Raw genomic sequence first — 17,251 nt, 5'->3', positions numbered from 1 at the left:
CAGGGCCACCACAGTGGTGATGCAGAGTTGTGTCCCTTGCTGCTCTTGGGCAGGCAGGGGACACCTTGCTATGGTGGCGCGGCTGTTGCAGGGCTCCTGGGGAACCCTGAGCCTGCAGCGGGCAACCCACAACCTGCGCCACCCCTCACGGGCTCCACTCGGTTCTACTCTGGCTGTGCTGCGGGGGTGGGGGATTTGAGGGGAGGAGGCGGGCATGTGTCCTGCCTTTCTATTTTGAAAAGGTGGTCACCCTAAGAGCACAGTCTGTCAGATTAGATACTGCACTGTGATATTTCCATCAGTTTCAGTCAATAGGTCAAGAAGAAAGGGTCTGTGCCCTTGCTAGATAATCTTCTGATGTGAGAGCCACAGACATTCAAATCAGATTCTAATAACTTGGAATAATGGCAAGTTTGATACGAGAAATCCATCACATTCTTTGTGTTCCTGTAAATGTGTTAGTACCAGGGCAGAGAGCAATGTTGGAACATGAATGTAACAAGGCTTTTTTCTCCTAGGGGAGCCTGTGTATTTGAGAAGCACTTCATTATGGCCTGTTTCAATTGTCAGTTCTTTGAGCTGAGATCTGTTTTATTTGCTCTGTGTTTGTACAGTACCTAGCACAGTGTGATCCTACCTCCATAACTGGGACTTCTAAATGCTACTGTGGTAGGGAAAAAACAAATGATAATGATGAAGTCAGAGTGATATGGCTGTAAACGTTCACTCTGGAATCTAACAGTCATTGGCTGTGTCTACACGAGGCGCTGACTGCGCAGTAGCTTGTTACTACTGTTGCACAGCACGAACCATGACATGAAGATACTGTGCAGTAGTAATGAGCTACTGTGCAGTCAGTGTCACCAAGAAGCCGTGCGGGGATGCTACTGTGTAGTAATGCTGGTTACTGTGCAGTCATTTAGTACTTGGTGTCGTGGAAACACACGCAGCATACTTTTGGGTCAGGTCAGCAGAAGCTTTTATTCAAAAGAAACTACAGCTGTAGGGGGGATTCCAAAGTGACATGGATTTCCCAAGCACTTGGAAGGGGTTCCCCCCCAAGAGCAAAATCAGGAGGCTTATATACTTTTTAACAGTTGCTCACAACTCACGTGATCATATAGTGAAATTAGCATGAAAAGCGGCTATAATATTACTTCATTATTTCTTTGCTGTAATCAGGATGGGAACTAATGGGGGAGGCGAGGTTAGTTCACAAACCTCCTTCTTGCACCTGCAAATCAGAGTTGTACATACTTTTTGCTATCTTTAAGGCCGCGGTGAGCGAAGCAGTTGCAGAGGAGTTACAAAGAACAAACACTTTCTTTTATCTGTTCTACTATACAGAGCCAGCAATTCTCCACAAAGCGGTTATGTCATCTTATAACTAAAATAGTCAAAGTTTAAGGCATATATTTTTTCTGATTCCACAGGCAGGTATCAAATTTAGGCTCACATAGCCTTAAATTGCCATTTTTAAGCTGTATTAAGGGCATGCATGTGTAGACACATGCCCCTAATGTGGTTTGAATTGGGCTAATCCTTTTTAAATATCCATGTATAGACACACCCACAAAGTCATAACTAGCCAGTTCTGTGCTTTGGAGAGCATTTGTAGGGGGAAGGGAGAGGGTGTAGTGCCCAATACCAAAGAGTGGAGGACAGGGGAGCAAGGGCTTGGAGGCTCAAAGACCTCCCAGGTGCCACATCTATGGCATGGTTTGCACCCCCAGCACAGTTTCCCCTCACCTTGGCTCTACTGCTGTGGCATGGGCTCCCTGAGGTCTGCCATTCTGGCACTCCTTAAATCTGTGCCTTAGGCCAGTTCTCCGCTTGCCCACCCTTAGTTACATTACTGGTTGCAGTAGAAATGATTGCTATTAAATTAAACAGGCATCTTAGCCAAATTTGGGGAAAGGATGATCCATGCATATATATTCCACGGTAGCTCATTAGCTCTGTAAGTGTTTATTATTAGCTACTTTATGCTTAATAACCACACCAGCAGACTTTCAACCAAATACATTTAAGTGGAAAGGTTTGATCTATTAGTGTCAGTCTCATTAGTTTGATTTTAATTTCATATAAAGAAGATTTATATGAAGCATCCTAATGAGAGGAGAATATTGCAACATAAAAATACCATCTTGAATAAAGCAAAGGGATTATATGTAGTTCAGCGAGTCAATACAATTATCACCTCAGCACACTTGAGTTCAAATCCTGTTTCTGGACTGAAGCATAATTCCTTACCCAATGCCAGTGGCAGTTACCAAGGCCAGTCTTAATCAATAAATTAAGATAGATTTGACAGGAAAATATTGGAAAATTTTTTATGTGGAAAATGTCAGCCTTTCCACAAAACATACAAACAACCCCTCCCTACAATGTAATATCATAATTAAAAAACAAATTGAACCCTTTCTGTGTTATGCTTTGGTCTCCTTTTTTGGTGAGAAGAGATAGTACACAGAAGATAAAGCAGATGTGAGACACCAGAAGAAATGTTTCAGTTTTTAGTTAAAATATTTCATTTTTACAAGGGGTATATTTTATTTGGGAGAAAGAACAAGCAAAAGCAACAGGGTAACCATTACCATATTATCACGTAATAAAATAAACAACTCCATCCCAATATACCTCTTCAATAGACCAGACATTAAAGCACCTACCCAGAGGGACCCAGGTTCAGATCCTAGCTCTGTCAGATTTAGCCCATAAGCTTGAGCCTGGGTATCCCGCACACAAACTACGTTTTTCCTCCCGTCTGTAGTGAGAGCAGAGAGTTTTATCCCTCTAAGACATCTGGGCCTAGGGTTTCTATAACTGCAAAAGGATTATTTTATTTCTAATTGATGCTGTTCCCATTGATGTCATTGAGAATTTTGGAGGTCACTTTAGTTGGACATGACTGGATCTGATGGAAGAATGAAGAGCCTTTGGCAAGTGAAAAAAGAATTTTGCAGGTCAGTTGCTTATAGTTGCACAGTCCCAGGTTATAGTCTCTACTGCTCCAAGCAAGTACAATATGTTTTCTTCCTTTTGTGAGCATTTAATTTGCTCCCAAGTTATTTTGCTAGCTGAAGTCATGGCTTGTGACTATCCAACACTAGAAGACAATGAAGACAATAACATCACTGGCCTTTTCACTTTTCATGTCTTCTACCTGCAAGCTACAAAACTTCACAGAACAAAGGTCCCAATCCAGAAAATCATTTAATTGTAGGCTTGATTTCAAGACTTGGCTTAGTGCCTCTGAAATCACTGTCTACTCCAGTGCTTAGTTAGGCATATAATTAAGTTCTTGATTTTGAACACCTACACCCTGCAAATCCTTTCATAGCATCTGATAAAGTTGTTGCTTATGAAAGTTTATGTATCTCTGAATTAATTAGCCTATGTAGGTGTGACTCTGCCCTGCCTTCGGCAAAACCTTAAGTGTGAGTATAATTTTGAGCAAGAGGCCAGTGCTATGGGTTTTAACGGGTCTACTTATGTTCTGAAAATTAGGCATGTACACAAGAGCTTTGCTGCTTAGTGCTATTGGAAAAATTAAAGGTGAACTATAAGGGTACCTGACCTGATGTCCCAGATAAGACTATCTCCAAAACATGGGTGTTGATCAAAATATGAAACTGGACCCAGACCTGGATTTTTTAAAGGCTCCAGGCCTTATACCAAACCAAACCAAACCAAACCAAACCTCATTATTTGAACACCTATGAATTCAAAGGACTTAAGAACTTGGATGCAGATTTGTCGTGTGCTGTTTGGCTCCTTTTCTAGTGTGTGTAACATTTGTTCAGTAAATTAAACTGCTCTTTTTCAAGTCACAACATTTTCAGAGAATGCATTCTGGTTGTTTAGCTGTGGTTCATTGGGCACTTTTATCATTTTAACATTAGAAATGCAAAGCATTTATTTTGGATTGATTTTAATGAATTTTGTAATTAAAAGATTTTCACTTTTTTATCACAGGAATTACTTCATGCTTGATAGCAAGAGGCCTTGACATGCATTTAATGTTTATTTATCAAAGTGGCAAATCACTGATAATTTATGCAGGGTCTAGCGGTACACAATGAGGTTAGTGTCGCAGTAACAAATTTTAATTAAGCACGGATAAGTTAGGATTGGAATATGTTGTGGTATCAAACATCTTGAACCAGTTTTTCATTATACTCCTGTCAGTTCCCATGTCACTTGGACTTGCTTAAGATTTAATTCATAAAGCTGAGGGGGAACTGGTCACTAAACAGTGGCAAAAGTTAGGTAAGGAGCAAACTGGGACATGTTATTGGAACATATGGAACATTTGTATAGCAGTTCCTTGTTTTTTGTCCTCTCTGTCTTTTCCCCTCTCCAGGATCCACTGGGCTTCACCATTATTGCTAACCACTCTCCCTAGTCTCTCCTGAGGGTATCTCTTCTGAAAGAATTTCTGTGGGGATTTGCAGAGCTGTAGCGGGATCCAAGATCTTAGATCTCAAGACCTGGGAGAAGGCTGGAGGCAGGGAAAGGTGGTGCATTGCTGTAATGACCCTAATTTTGGGTGGGGTTGCAAGGGCTTGATCTTAGGGCAACTTTCCATCTCTGATGAACGGACCAGGATCTATCCTGTTACATGCATAGTGCTGTACTCTAGACCAGTGATTCTTAAATCTTTTTTGTACCAGGACCCACTTGGAAACATTGATGGCCAGTCCTGACCAAGCGCCCATCACTCCCAAACCACTGCCTAGGTCCCAGCCCCCCAGTGTGTGGGGCATGGGGGGGTCCCAAGCAGCCCCTCGCAGCCTGCAACTTGGCCAGCCTGCAAGGGAAAACCTATGGTTTCCCACTTTTTTTTCTGTTAAAGGAGAATCCATTTGTCACGTTTGTTGATCCATTTTTAAAGCTTGTCTGTGACCCTGTCACATATTCTTGCGACCCACTTTTGGGTCATGAGCCACGGGTTGAGATACGCTGCTCTAGACCATTGCAAATCCTGATTAAAAGGAAGCAGTGATGACAAAAAGAACACTGCACTCCTGTTCCAGTGTGTGGGTAATATTCACAAAAGTGCCTCAGTCTTTTAGGGGTTTAGGCTGTAAAAGTGCCTCAGTCTTTTAAGCACTTTGGCCAAACTCCCATTAAGCCCATAAGATGCCAAGTGCTACTTCGATTATTTGAAAGTGCTTGAATGATGTTCTATTTAACACCCCCAAAACACCAGGAAATTTGTGGGGGTGTCTGTTTCAGCCTAAAAACGCTTTCTCCAATCCTTTATATGCCTCGACTTTTAATTCTGAACAGGTTCAGAAGAAGGCCCAAGTAATCCGTGAAGCTAAATCTGCTTCCCCTGCTTTCTGATCCTATTGTGCCCGGGAAAACACATAAATTCCCAAGGGCATGAGTACAAAAGAAGCAGCTTCCTCAGCTATTTGACACTGAAATTAGACATTGTCATGGAGGTGCTGCCCCTCCACCTTTTACCCAATGACTTCATGGTTCAAATACTGGCCCAGGGAGCAGGAGACCAACACTGAGAGGGTTTGAACTTATATCTGCCACTTCCAAGGACGGCATCCAAACTCTCAGGCCAGAGGCTAAGCAGGGTGAGGGTATCATTAACCTCTCCTCTTGAAGCTGGGGCATTGGGCAGCCCGGATGGCAAGAGTGTAAAGGGGGCCAGAAATCAAACAAGCAAGAGAGAGTTTGACTTTGTATCCCAGAGATCTCCCAGGAGAAAGGGAGACCTGGGATTTTGACATTGAATTCCCTAGTTCTTCCTTACTGATGCTAGCTATTTTATCCAATGACTGTGTAATAGACAATGCATCAACAGGCCTGGTAGCTGGGGCTGAAACCCAGGGTTACCACTTGTCAACTGATTCTCCTAACCATTAGGCTGCAGGGTCAGGCTCCCTTTTGCTTTCTCTCTAGAATGGAAGGGGAATAGGGCTAGAAGAGATCTCGAGAGGTCATCTAGTTCTTTGTCCTGCCCCAGGGCAGGTTCAACCATATCTAAAGTTTTCCTGACTGATATTCATGGCTTGGCAGGGTTCAAGATGATACGCACTGGTTCAGCACTCAGCATGTGCCCCACTTCATTTGCATGGGTGGACCACAGCTGTGGAGGTACTCGTGCCAACAGTTCCTCTTGCAAGTAGGAAGTGTCAGGTTCAGAGTACTCCTGGGTTAGCAAAGCCACAAGCTCAGTTTCCCTATGTTCTGGTACCTCAAGGTAAACACCATCTGGGCTACAATAAATCACGCATCCCAGTTTACACAACAAATCCTTACCAAGAAGGTTGACAGGTGCACAGGGGCTAAGAAGAAAGGCATGATTTTCAGACAAAGGGCCAATAGAGATGGAGACAGGTTCAGAGACGGGATGTGGGATAGGTTGTCCGCCTATACCGACAGCATTTATAGTTTCAGGAGAATAAGGTAGAAAAGGAAACTCAGCAGCCTTTAGCGTGGAGCGGGATGCTCCGGTGTCGACAAGACAGGAGACAGGTTTACCAGAAATAAGGCATTCAACAAACGGACCAGATTGGTCAGTAGCAAGCAAAGGAGCGATGATGTCACTGTCCCTCAGGCTGTCCTATTCAACACTGGGAAAATTGACAGGAAGTGGAGGTGGGGGCAGGGACTGGGGTCTGGGTCCTTGGCCGGGGCGCTTGGGGCATTCTGATTTCCAATGTCCTTCTTGCTTGCAATAATGACATTGGTTCCCATAGCCTGGGTTTTGTGGGCTCAAGGATCTATCTCTTCCCCTGAATCTACCCGGGCCTCCCCTTCCCCGTCCTCGTCCCCTTCCTCTACCTGGACCCTGCAACTGAGAAATCTGTAAGGCCATTAACTTAAACTCGGCATTGTCTTTAGACCGTTCCAATTTGTTATGAAAATGGTTAGCCGCAGCAAGGACTTCAGTCAAATCTTTAGTTTCCCAGCCAATAATTACTGTTTGAATTTTCTCAGCAATTTTAGGGTTAAGTCCCTGGATGAATGCTGCCACTATTGCTTGTTTAGCATTTCCGACTGGGTTATCCATTCCTGAGTATCGTTCAAATGCCTGTTTGAGGCGTTCCAAATAGTCACTGGGGTGTTCATTTTTGTTTTGTTTACAGGTATTTATTTTGGTCCAGTCTGCCTTTTTTGGGCAAATTGTGAGAACTGCCTGAACCAAAGCATTTCTCTTGTCAATAAAGTCTTGGCCAATCCCTGGGTTTTGATCTGGCCAAGTACAGGCAGCATACAGACGTAGCATAGTTTCCTTGGGCAAAATCGATCGCATGAGCTGATTAATGTCAGCCCATGTTGGATTATAACAATTTATAACAGTCTGCAATTCTTCCTGAAATTTTTCTGGGTCTTCCCTGATTTTGGGGAATTTTTGAGTTAAATTGTAGAGATCACCTGGAGTCCAGGGTGCATGCACGGTTACTATATTTTGTCCATCGGTGCCAATGCCTGGCATTTGTCTTAGGGGGTAAACTTGTGCAGCTCGGGATCTAAGATTGATGGGAGATCTTTCCATGCCTATTCCCATTCTTCTAAATACACCTGTGGTGGGTTGTGACCCAGGAGTAAATTGCCACACTGGTGATGATTGAGTGGCAGATATGGTGGATGAGTCCAGACTATTAAGCTCCGTGGATGGATTTACTGAAGGAGCTTCAGCTAATGAGTTACTAGCCTGGGCTGCAGCCTGATGTTGAACCGGTTGTTGCTGATGTGGGAGTCCCAGGAGAGCAGGGTTCGAACAAAGGTCAAGGATATCCTCTGCTGGCTCCGGTGGTGGGGGCGCCCCGGGCAATGCTGGATACATCGGAGCGGTGGCCGGCGTGTAATTTGGGGGAGCAGCCAATTTCTCCCGAACAGCTTGTAACTGCTGTTTTAATTTTTCTTGAGAGTCTTTTAGGCTCCTAGTTTGAGATTCTGTCCGCCTTTTGGACATTTCATCATACCAATAAAAGAACGCGTCCCACTGGTTTTGTGGTGTTTTGGATCCACGGGACTCTAAAGCCCCTCTTAAGTGCACTATTTTATCCTGATCAAATGTTCCTTCTTGTGGAAAATGCTTCACAGGATCATCCCTAGTATACCAGTTCCACTTATCCAGGTACTTGCAAGCCTCGGGAGAATAGTGTGTGTACATAAAGTACGCCGGAGTCCCCTTAGGGGGGACGGGAACTTGTTTAGACTGACTCGTTCCCATTTTCAGTCACACAGGGAGACGTAGGAGAGGCTTATTTAGGATGTCCGGGCCGCTCAGTGCCTTGCCCCGCAGTTTTTCACTGCCCAGACAAAAGGCTTCTGACCCGACACCGGCTCATAAAATGGAAATGGGAAGGGAAACACAAGAGGAATCCTTTCACTCCTGCTCTCGGCAGAAGCTACTGGGACAAGGGGTTTGGAAAAGACAAAATCACTCAGACGCCCTGTCCACTGGGTCACGAGGTTTCAGCTGGGCCCCCTTGCTTTCGACGCTACCTTTTTTAGGCAGAATCGGGGCGGCTAGACCCAGCCTTAGTCCCAGACCTGGTCAGTGGCTCATTTTTCTAAATGCACACACACACATTTATTCAATCACTGGGAAGCCCTGTCCACTGGGTCACGAGGTTCCAGTTGGGCCCCCTTGCTTTCAAAACTGCCCTGTCAGGCAGAATTGGGGCGGCTGAACCCAACCGTAGTCTCAGACCTGGTCAGTGGCTCATATTTCTAAATACACACACATGCACATTCATTCAGTCAGCCAGACCTCCTCCCCCACACCGCCTTAGTTAATTAACGACAAGCCCGATGTGCTGTAGGATGAAGGTGCTTCATACAGTTTCTCCCTAAATAAAACGTACGTTACCAGACACAAAATGGGATCCTTTACCAGACAGAAAATTTTAGCCGGCAGTAAGGTTCAGACTGACCTGTTTTAACAAGGTTCAGATCCAGTTACCACGGCCAAGTTGGGAGCCTACAGGCAGTCCTCCTCCGAAACCCCAATAGAGATTTTGAATTAGGTCTCTTACCTCTCAAGTTTGGCGCCTCGGGGTTCGGGGGGGGCAGTCTGCGGTCCTCCTTTCTCAGCCTGTGTTCTGGATCCGAGTCACGGCACCAGGAATTGTCGTGGAAACACACGCAGCATACTTTTGGGTCAGGTCAGCAGAAGCTTTTATTCAAAAGAAACTACAGCTGTAGGGGGGACTCCAAAGTGACATGGATCTCCCAAGCACTTGGAAGGGGTCCCCCCCCAAGAGCAAAATCAGGAGGCTTATATACTTTTTAACAGTTGCTTACAACTCACGTGATCATATAGTGAAATTAGCATGAAAAGCGGCTATAATATTACTTCATTATTTCTTTGCTGTAATCAGGATGGGAACTAATGGGGGAGGCGAGGTTAGTTCACAAACCTCCTTCTTGCACCTGCAAATCAGAGTTGTACATACTTTTTGCTATCTTTAAGGCCGCGGTGAGCGAAGCAGTTGCAGAGGAGTTACAAAGAACAAACACTTTCTTTTATCTGTTCTACTATACAGAGCCAGCAATTTTCCACAAAGCGGTTATGTCATCTTATAACTAAAATAGTCAAAGTTTAAGGCATATATTTTTTCTGATTCCACATTGGGTATGCAAGTACTAAATGACTGCTAAGTAACAACTGAGCAGTCAGCATCTTGTGTAGATGTGGCCATTGACTACAATGTCATGGTCTTAGCCTAGATGAGCCATCTGCATGTCTGAGGTGGCAGAAGTGATGGTTATTTTGCATGTGCTGTAGAACCAGTGCCAGCCTTTGCTTGGCATTGCCAGGCAACTGGTACCTGCTGTGTTTGTCACTTGCAAACATTAGTTCTGGGTGGTGCTTTCTGATGGGCCTTGCAGGTCATGGGGTGGGTAATTACCCAGGGTACTGTGGTCAGGAGGACACCCCCTGCTACACACACACACACACACACACACACACTGTTTGTGTGACCACACTCTGGAATAAACTCCCAGTGCACGTGGTACAGACACCTACCCTGGAGATCTTCAAAAGGAGACTGGACGCACACCTTGGTGGGGTTATTTGACCCTAGCAGTCTTTCCTGCCCAGAGCAGGGGGGTTGGACCCAATGATCTCACGAGGTCCCTTCCAGCCCTAAACTTCTGTGAATCTGTGAGCACTATCCCTGCACCCCACCCCATCAGGAGGAGTGGTGCCCAGCCCAGCCCACCCTCTCAGGTTTAGTTAGTTCTGGTGACTTGCATTTGTCTTCCTCTCAGGCCTCTGGATCCCTTTGAAATTGAAGTAGGACACTGATACAGTTGTTGCATGGCGCAAACAGGCATGTATGTTACTTGATGCAGCTGCCTGTTAGGCAGTAGATGTAGTGGGTAGATAACATGTTTACTCTGGAGTAGTTTACCCCAGTTTTTACTCCACATTAACCCTTCCCTTGCACCACAAATACCACTGGTTTATATGGTGAATGAGGATCCAAAGCCTTGAATTTGGCAGCAGTTTCAGAGCCAGAGAAGAGTTAACCTGGTTCTTGGTGAACACATCTGATGCCTTGTGTCACAGCAGTGCCCTGCCCTGCCCTGCCCTGCTCTGTGGTGCTCCCATTCTCCACAAGTAGGTATCTGTGCCACTTGTGGCATGCCTACTGTAGGTTGACCTATGCTGAGTTAGACAAAGATATTTCCACAAGAAGGAATATATAGAGCAGAGGTTGTCAACCTATGTGCACCCCTGGGGGTACTTGAGAAAGTCCTAGGGGGGTATGCGCGGGCAGGTGGGGATGGAGCACTGTCATGCGCTATCCCATGCTGCCACCCAGGCACTGCCCACCTGGCTGGATGTGGGGGGCAGGGGAAGCTTGGATGCAGCGGCTCCACATCCTGCCATGCACGCCCCCTCCCCGCTTGGCATCTGGGGGTACACTGCTCCATGTCCAGCCGCTGGGGGGTACAATCATTCAGAAAGGTTGAAAACCCCTGATATAGAGACAGTTTCTGCTACAAAGAAGCCTTTGCTTAATTCCTTAGACAGTGCATGGAAGCAGAATCAACAGGGGCTGTGAAGAAAAGGGCTGCTAGCATGGGGAGGTGTCAAAATATCTGTCAGGATTCTTCAGAACAGATGTTTTGTTGTTTGCGATCCTGAGTCTATTTCCTCCTTCTCTGCAGTTGTGCAGAGCTGGCGGTTAGAGCTGCAGGGGGCAATCCAGCCATTACATCTATGCAGGGTTTGTCTAATTTTCTGTTGTCTTTGTTGCTCATTGTGCAGAATTATCGTGGCTCAGAGGGGCCACACATGCGTGAGCTGGAAAGTGAAGGAAAGATAAATCACAAAAACAACCCACAAACAAAGGCAAGCGTTGAAAGAGATGCGAAGCACAGTATACGTTCCAACACCTCCCCAAAATGCCATTATGTCTACAAAACACATTTTCAGGATTCATGAATGCACTCAAGAAGTACTGTGAAAGTATTTCAGACTGAGGTCAAAGTGGGAAACAGCAGTTGCCTTGGAAACAAGATGCTGTACATTGAAACAGAAGCAAAGAATTACATTGTTAGATCAATTTTAATTACAACAGAATAATTAATGCAAAGAGCCAATTTTTGGTGCTGGATATTTGTGGAAAAAGTACATTAAATCTCTAGTTTCCATGGGAACCCACAAAGGGAAACAGGAATAGGAAAAATGAACTGGAAAGAGATTTTTACCTTTCAAAAAATATTAAAAAGGTAAAAGCCACTTCACTAATAAAGCACAGCCTTGACTCTAGGGAAAAAATCATATTAAAACAAAAGTCGCAAACTTTTCATTAAAGCAGTTTATATATTTCAATAGAGCTCCATGTCCCACTGAAACCATCTCACTTAGTGATGTGATGCATGTTTTCTTACTGAAAGGCCTTAAGACAAAAAATTGTCTTAAAAGATGTGCAACAACTAAAGCAGAAGTTGGGCTTGGTGCCAGGGGTCACTAGATTAGGTCCTGTGCCTGGGTTACATGGGTGCTCAGACTAGGTGGCCACAACTATCCCTTCCAGTCTTAACATATATAAAGTCCCCCTGATGAGCATATGGTTTAACTTCCTGGCGCCCAGTCCTGAAAGGTGAGGGCCGTCAACATGAGTTGAGGGCAAACAACAACTTCAGGAGATGTTCATCACCTGGGAGAATCTGGCCCTTACAAGGCTGTTGTGTAAAACAATGTAAAGGAAGCATTTTGTGGTGTGTTGAGAAATGCAACATCACTGTGTCCAGTACTACTGAATAGCCTAATTCTGCTTGGGATATGTACTCAACCCTTGCAATAAATTGAGCCTGCCAAGGCTAAGAATACCCATTTAGTGCTACCTACTTCTTGGCACAAACCTAAAATAACCTATTTGCTCACCATACACTAGGTCAGCTTTTAATTTCCATCTCTAATACAAAGAGGACAAAAGTTGCAAAGCTTGAAGTGTAGCCTTTACCATCCAGATGTACCATTTTCACTGTGGGACTGGTGTAACCTACCCAGTCTGGGTTCTCTCTCTCTCTAGTGGTGGCTGAACAACATACAGAGCTTGAGTCCAGCACATCCTGGGTAGTGGGGTTTCCATCCATGTGTGTAGGGTGACATGTAGGTGTCGGGGCCGAGGGGCTGTGGCCAGCAGCCCGGGCACGTGGGCCGGGGAAGTCAGCACGGCGAACTAGAATTAGGCACAGACGCATGGAGGTTGATTAAAGATTATTTTACTTACACCGTAGATGGTCGCGTTGCAGGCAGGAAAACTTGCTTGAGTTGCAGTTACAGACAAACACAAGTGGAGTTTGCTAGGCTCCACCGAAGACACACACGCACGGAGTTTGCTAGGCTCCGTAAAACGAACCGGGCAGAGCTCTGGATACCAAAATGAGAGTCCGAAAGGTGACTCTCGACAAGCGCGCAGGGCAGGGGTATGTCGAGGGATCGGTCGGCAATGGGGAGAGATTCTTGATGGCTGATCAAACCATCATTCGGTCTGAGATATACGTAGAAATCCACGAGGTAATCGTGGACTCCTTGCTGGAATTCTCTCAGATTTCTCCCGGAATTCTCGGAATCGGGGTTCTCAGGATCCTCCTGAGATTCTCGGAGATCTCCAACTTGGGCGGAAACTGCTCAAGCCTCTTATATGGCTAGCAAGCTGATTGCTAGCCGCCACGTGGGAATAATTTAGAAACAGCCAATAATGGGGAACAAATTTGCATGCGAGCGGCGGGAACTCCTTTGCACCGGGGTTTTCTCTCTGCAGCTGAGAATTGCACCGTGCAAAGAAAGCTCCATGTGGCGGGAAATAATTCTGCAGTGCCAAAGCGCACACAATCATTGGGTAATGACAGTAGGCATTCCACATGCAGGTATTGCTGCTGATGTTCCACACAGTGGTGCAGCATTTCACCATCAAAACTAGGCCTGCATGGAGGGGGGGAGGTAAACTGAGGCAGCCAATAGCATGAGTTTTTTTACTTTATCCTGGCACAAAGGGGAGCATGAACCAAGCGGTGACCATGAAAATCACATTCTTCTTCTCCAGTACACAGCTGGAGAAGAACCCAGCTGTGTACTGCCCTGTACTGAGACTGAAAAGTGAGATTACCATCTTGCACTAATGAGGTATTGTATGACATGACACCTTACTGAAAGCTAGTGTTAGAGGATGCTTATAGCAAAGAATAATGGAGCTGAATACTGGTGCATGGTTAGAGCATTGATTCAGAGACTGCTACAACTGTTTCTGAGGAAATGACTGGACTGAAATAATGTAATCCCCTCAATTTATTGTGCTTTTAATTATACTGCCTCTAATTTAGAGAACTACCATATGCTATACATTGATACCCTGGGGCTATATGGAATTAAATTGAAGCCTAGCCAAAAATTGTGCCTTTGGAAATCTATTTACAGTTATATATATACAGTTTACACACACACACACACAGTTATATTTACAGTTATATTTAGTTATGTGTATATAACTAAATGTTTAGTTATATTTAGTTATATGTATATGTACATACATATGTATCTATATATGTGTGTATGTGTATCCATACACACACATACATATGTATAATGTATGTTTTATGAAGATTTAGTGTATCTGGGATATTTGTATCATCAACATTTTTTAAAGAAGTGTGATATTTATGTGAGAAGAAAGCATAACTCTTTCTTTTTAGATTTCCCTTTTTTCTTTTTAAACCAAAAGATATTTTTACTGCTGTAAATTAATGGAGAGGTAAGAAAATGCAAAAGCAATCTCATTACTACACACATCTCAGTGGTTCTTAAAGCCAGTTCTAAATCTTAAAGTTTGGGGGGAGGGGAGGGGGCAAAATATGGCCTGCGGGCCAGATCTGGTCCATGAAGGAATTTTATTCGGCCCATTGTGGGTCCCTTGGTCCCACAGGCTGGCTGTGGTTCATGCTGCTGGTCCTGCTGCCCCTGGATATGCAGTGAGGCTGGAGCGGCACGGCAGCTGAACTCTGCTGCCTGGGAGCCCCCACAGTGGCAGTTCCTTCTGGCAGGCTGCTGCCACTGTTGAAATCAGCCCACTGCCCAGGCATCTGGGACCCTCTGCCCCACACCCACCACTGGGGACATGACCTGTGCAGCCAGAGCATGCAGCCAGGCAGATGAGATGGGGCCATGGGAGGGTGGGCAGCAGTGCGTGGGTGTGGGATGGGCAGTAGGGGCCAGGTTCATGGGGTGAGATCATGAGGCAGTAACAGCACGGGGCTGGGCTCTGATGCAGAGCTGTGATTTTCTGCTTGCATGCCTTTGTGATGGGCACTGGTACCATGGACAGAGGCATGTAGGAAGTGGATCTCAGCTTTGCCCCAGTCCCTGGCTCTATGCTGTCACCGCCCCAATATCCTGGCCCTGGCCCTGCCTACCCATCCTGCTCCCAGATACAGCTCCCAGCCTGCCCAGGGGCCCATCCCCTTTGCCCAGCCATGCACCCTGCCTGTGCAGGTCCTGGCTGGTCTCTGTGGAGACCCCAGGATCACTGAGCAGTGACAGGGTGAGGCTGGGGCCCAGGGCGAATCTGTAACCCACTTCCCACATGCCCCTGCCTGCAGAACCGGTGCCTATCACAGGGGTGTGAGGTTGAGGGGGGAGGTGCTGGCCTGGGGAGGTGTGGGGTGCTGACTCAGCCTGTGACAACTCACGAAAACTCCCTAAGTGGCCCTCTGGCCCAAATAATTGCCCACCCCTGTACTTGATCATAATGTTCCTCAGTCTGACTTAGTTTAGCTTTCTCAGTTGAAGCAAGGTTTGAGGGGTGCTCTCTGCCTTGCATAATAATGCAGAAGGGAGGCATGTGTGGGCTTTAAGGAGTTAGGCTGGCAGCTGGACAGAGGGAAGGGAGGGGAGATGATCTGGTTATATCAGTGGAAAGTGGGTACAGGCTGTACCTTATGGCTTGTTTTTTTGACTGTAGGATTTTAGGCAAGGAGCTGCTTCTGGTTTGTGTTTATATAGTGCCTGACAAATGCAGCTCCTGGGCTACCTTCAGATAGATCCCTAATAAACTTCAGGGCCAAGTACAGACAGTTAAAAAGCCCAAGGCTGAATCTATCCAATCTTTGCAGGTTAGTTGAAGCTGCACTGTTTGAACCAAAAAGCAAGTGAACAGACATTCACTTTTGATTGGAAGTGAAGCCACATGCCTGCAGTGGCTCAGGCCAGATGCCGGGGGTGCTAGAGCATGCCTCCCTGTTCAGCTGGAGCAGACAGCTTGGGCCAAGGCTAGTCTGCCCATCCTGAGGGGGTGTTTATGAGGGAGGTGCAAAGCATCCTGGGATGCTAGGGGACTGTGAGTAAACTTGAATCTGGAGGGGATCTGGAACAGAAGTTCAATAAACCACTTTAACTTAAATCAGTTAAGGCTGATACTATATCCATCCAGGTTTATCAGTTACCAGTTTTGGCCATTTTGAAAGTGACTTATGTGCACTGAACTTCTGGGCTTGATACAGACAGTCAAAAAGCCTGAGGCTAAATCGATTCAGTCTTTGCTGGTAAGTCTAAAATGCAGAGATTAAACTGAGAAACAACTGGACACACATTTACTTTTGATTCAGGGAATGCAGCCTCATGCCTGTAGTGGCTTAAGCCAGAAGCCAGGGGGTGCTAGAGCATGTCTTTCTGGCATATAGCCAGCATGGTCTGTGTATTTGCTTCCTCTTCCTGCTGCCCCTGAGGTCTCTGGGATTTGCAGTCCAGAATTGCACAAGCAGGACTTTGCTGGGTTGCTTATCAATTCCGCTTCCTGCTTTCAGGTGCCTCTGGGATTTGTAGTCTACAGCTGCAGTCAGCAGTAACTTTCAGGAAATGTAGCAGGGCAGGGCAGCTCTGTACTCTGGGGAAGCGGGGTTTAACCAGGGGAAGAGGGGTTTAACCCCCTCCTCCGGCCCCAAACCCCAGCTGGGGTTTGCCTGGGGGGGGCAATCCCTTCCTCTTCCCCCTCAACCATCTCTGTTGGAGCAGGCAGAAAAGCCTAGCCCAGGACTGGAAAGCATGGATGCTGGGGGACCCTGATTTAACTTAAACCAGGAAGGGGTCTGGAACAGAAATTTCATAAACTGGTTTGACCCAAAACAGTTACATCTGATACTAAATTCAACCAGGTTTATATTAAACCAGTTTCAGCCATTTTGAAACCAGTTGATATGCAAGGCTGCTCCAATGCATACTAATTAGCATATGTTGGAGCACACATCCAGTACATGTATAAGTGCCCAAATAGCTTGATTGCATGTTTCTTCAGCAATCCTGCAAACTCACAGATGTGAATAGTCCCTGGTATAGTTAGTAGATTACTGAGATACTGTATTTGCACCTCACGGCTAGTGCTGTGATGTGGGTTTTTTTCTAAAATGGATCTAGTGATAGTAATAGTAAGTGACACACAGTATAGGGCATGCATTCTATTAAGATGTGTGCTACAAGGAAAACTTACAAAATGAGTGGGGGGTTTTATACTTCCATTACAGTGGCAATGTTAACAAGGTTATGTTGACAACATGAATAAGATTATAAAGACAGTGCTAATAAGGTTATGAAAATGATGTGTCTATCTAAGGTTGCAGTCAAAATGTGTCTAGCTTATTTTTTGAAGCTGTGATTTTCTGACTTTTTTAAAGCAAGCAACAAAGATAACAAGCAGAGGCGAGGTAGGTAGGAGGTGGTAGCATTATTATATCAGCTTAAAATGGTCATTCAGCCTCCAGC

General features: G+C 45.5%; 1 long non-coding RNA gene across 1 annotated transcript in view; it reads left to right on the top strand.

The window, feature by feature from the left end:
• The window catches only part of LOC112550957, a 147,128-nt gene that overhangs the window by 25,833 nt on the left and 104,044 nt on the right, over window positions 1-17,251 (top strand). The window lies entirely within an intron of this gene.

This window comes from Alligator sinensis, unplaced genomic scaffold, assembly GCF_000455745.1.
Source record: "Alligator sinensis unplaced genomic scaffold, ASM45574v1 scaffold989_1, whole genome shotgun sequence".
Lineage (NCBI taxonomy): Eukaryota > Metazoa > Chordata > Crocodylia > Alligatoridae > Alligator > Alligator sinensis.
The sequence above is the reverse complement of the archived record's forward strand: the minus strand, read 5'-3'. Positions and strand labels throughout refer to the sequence as shown.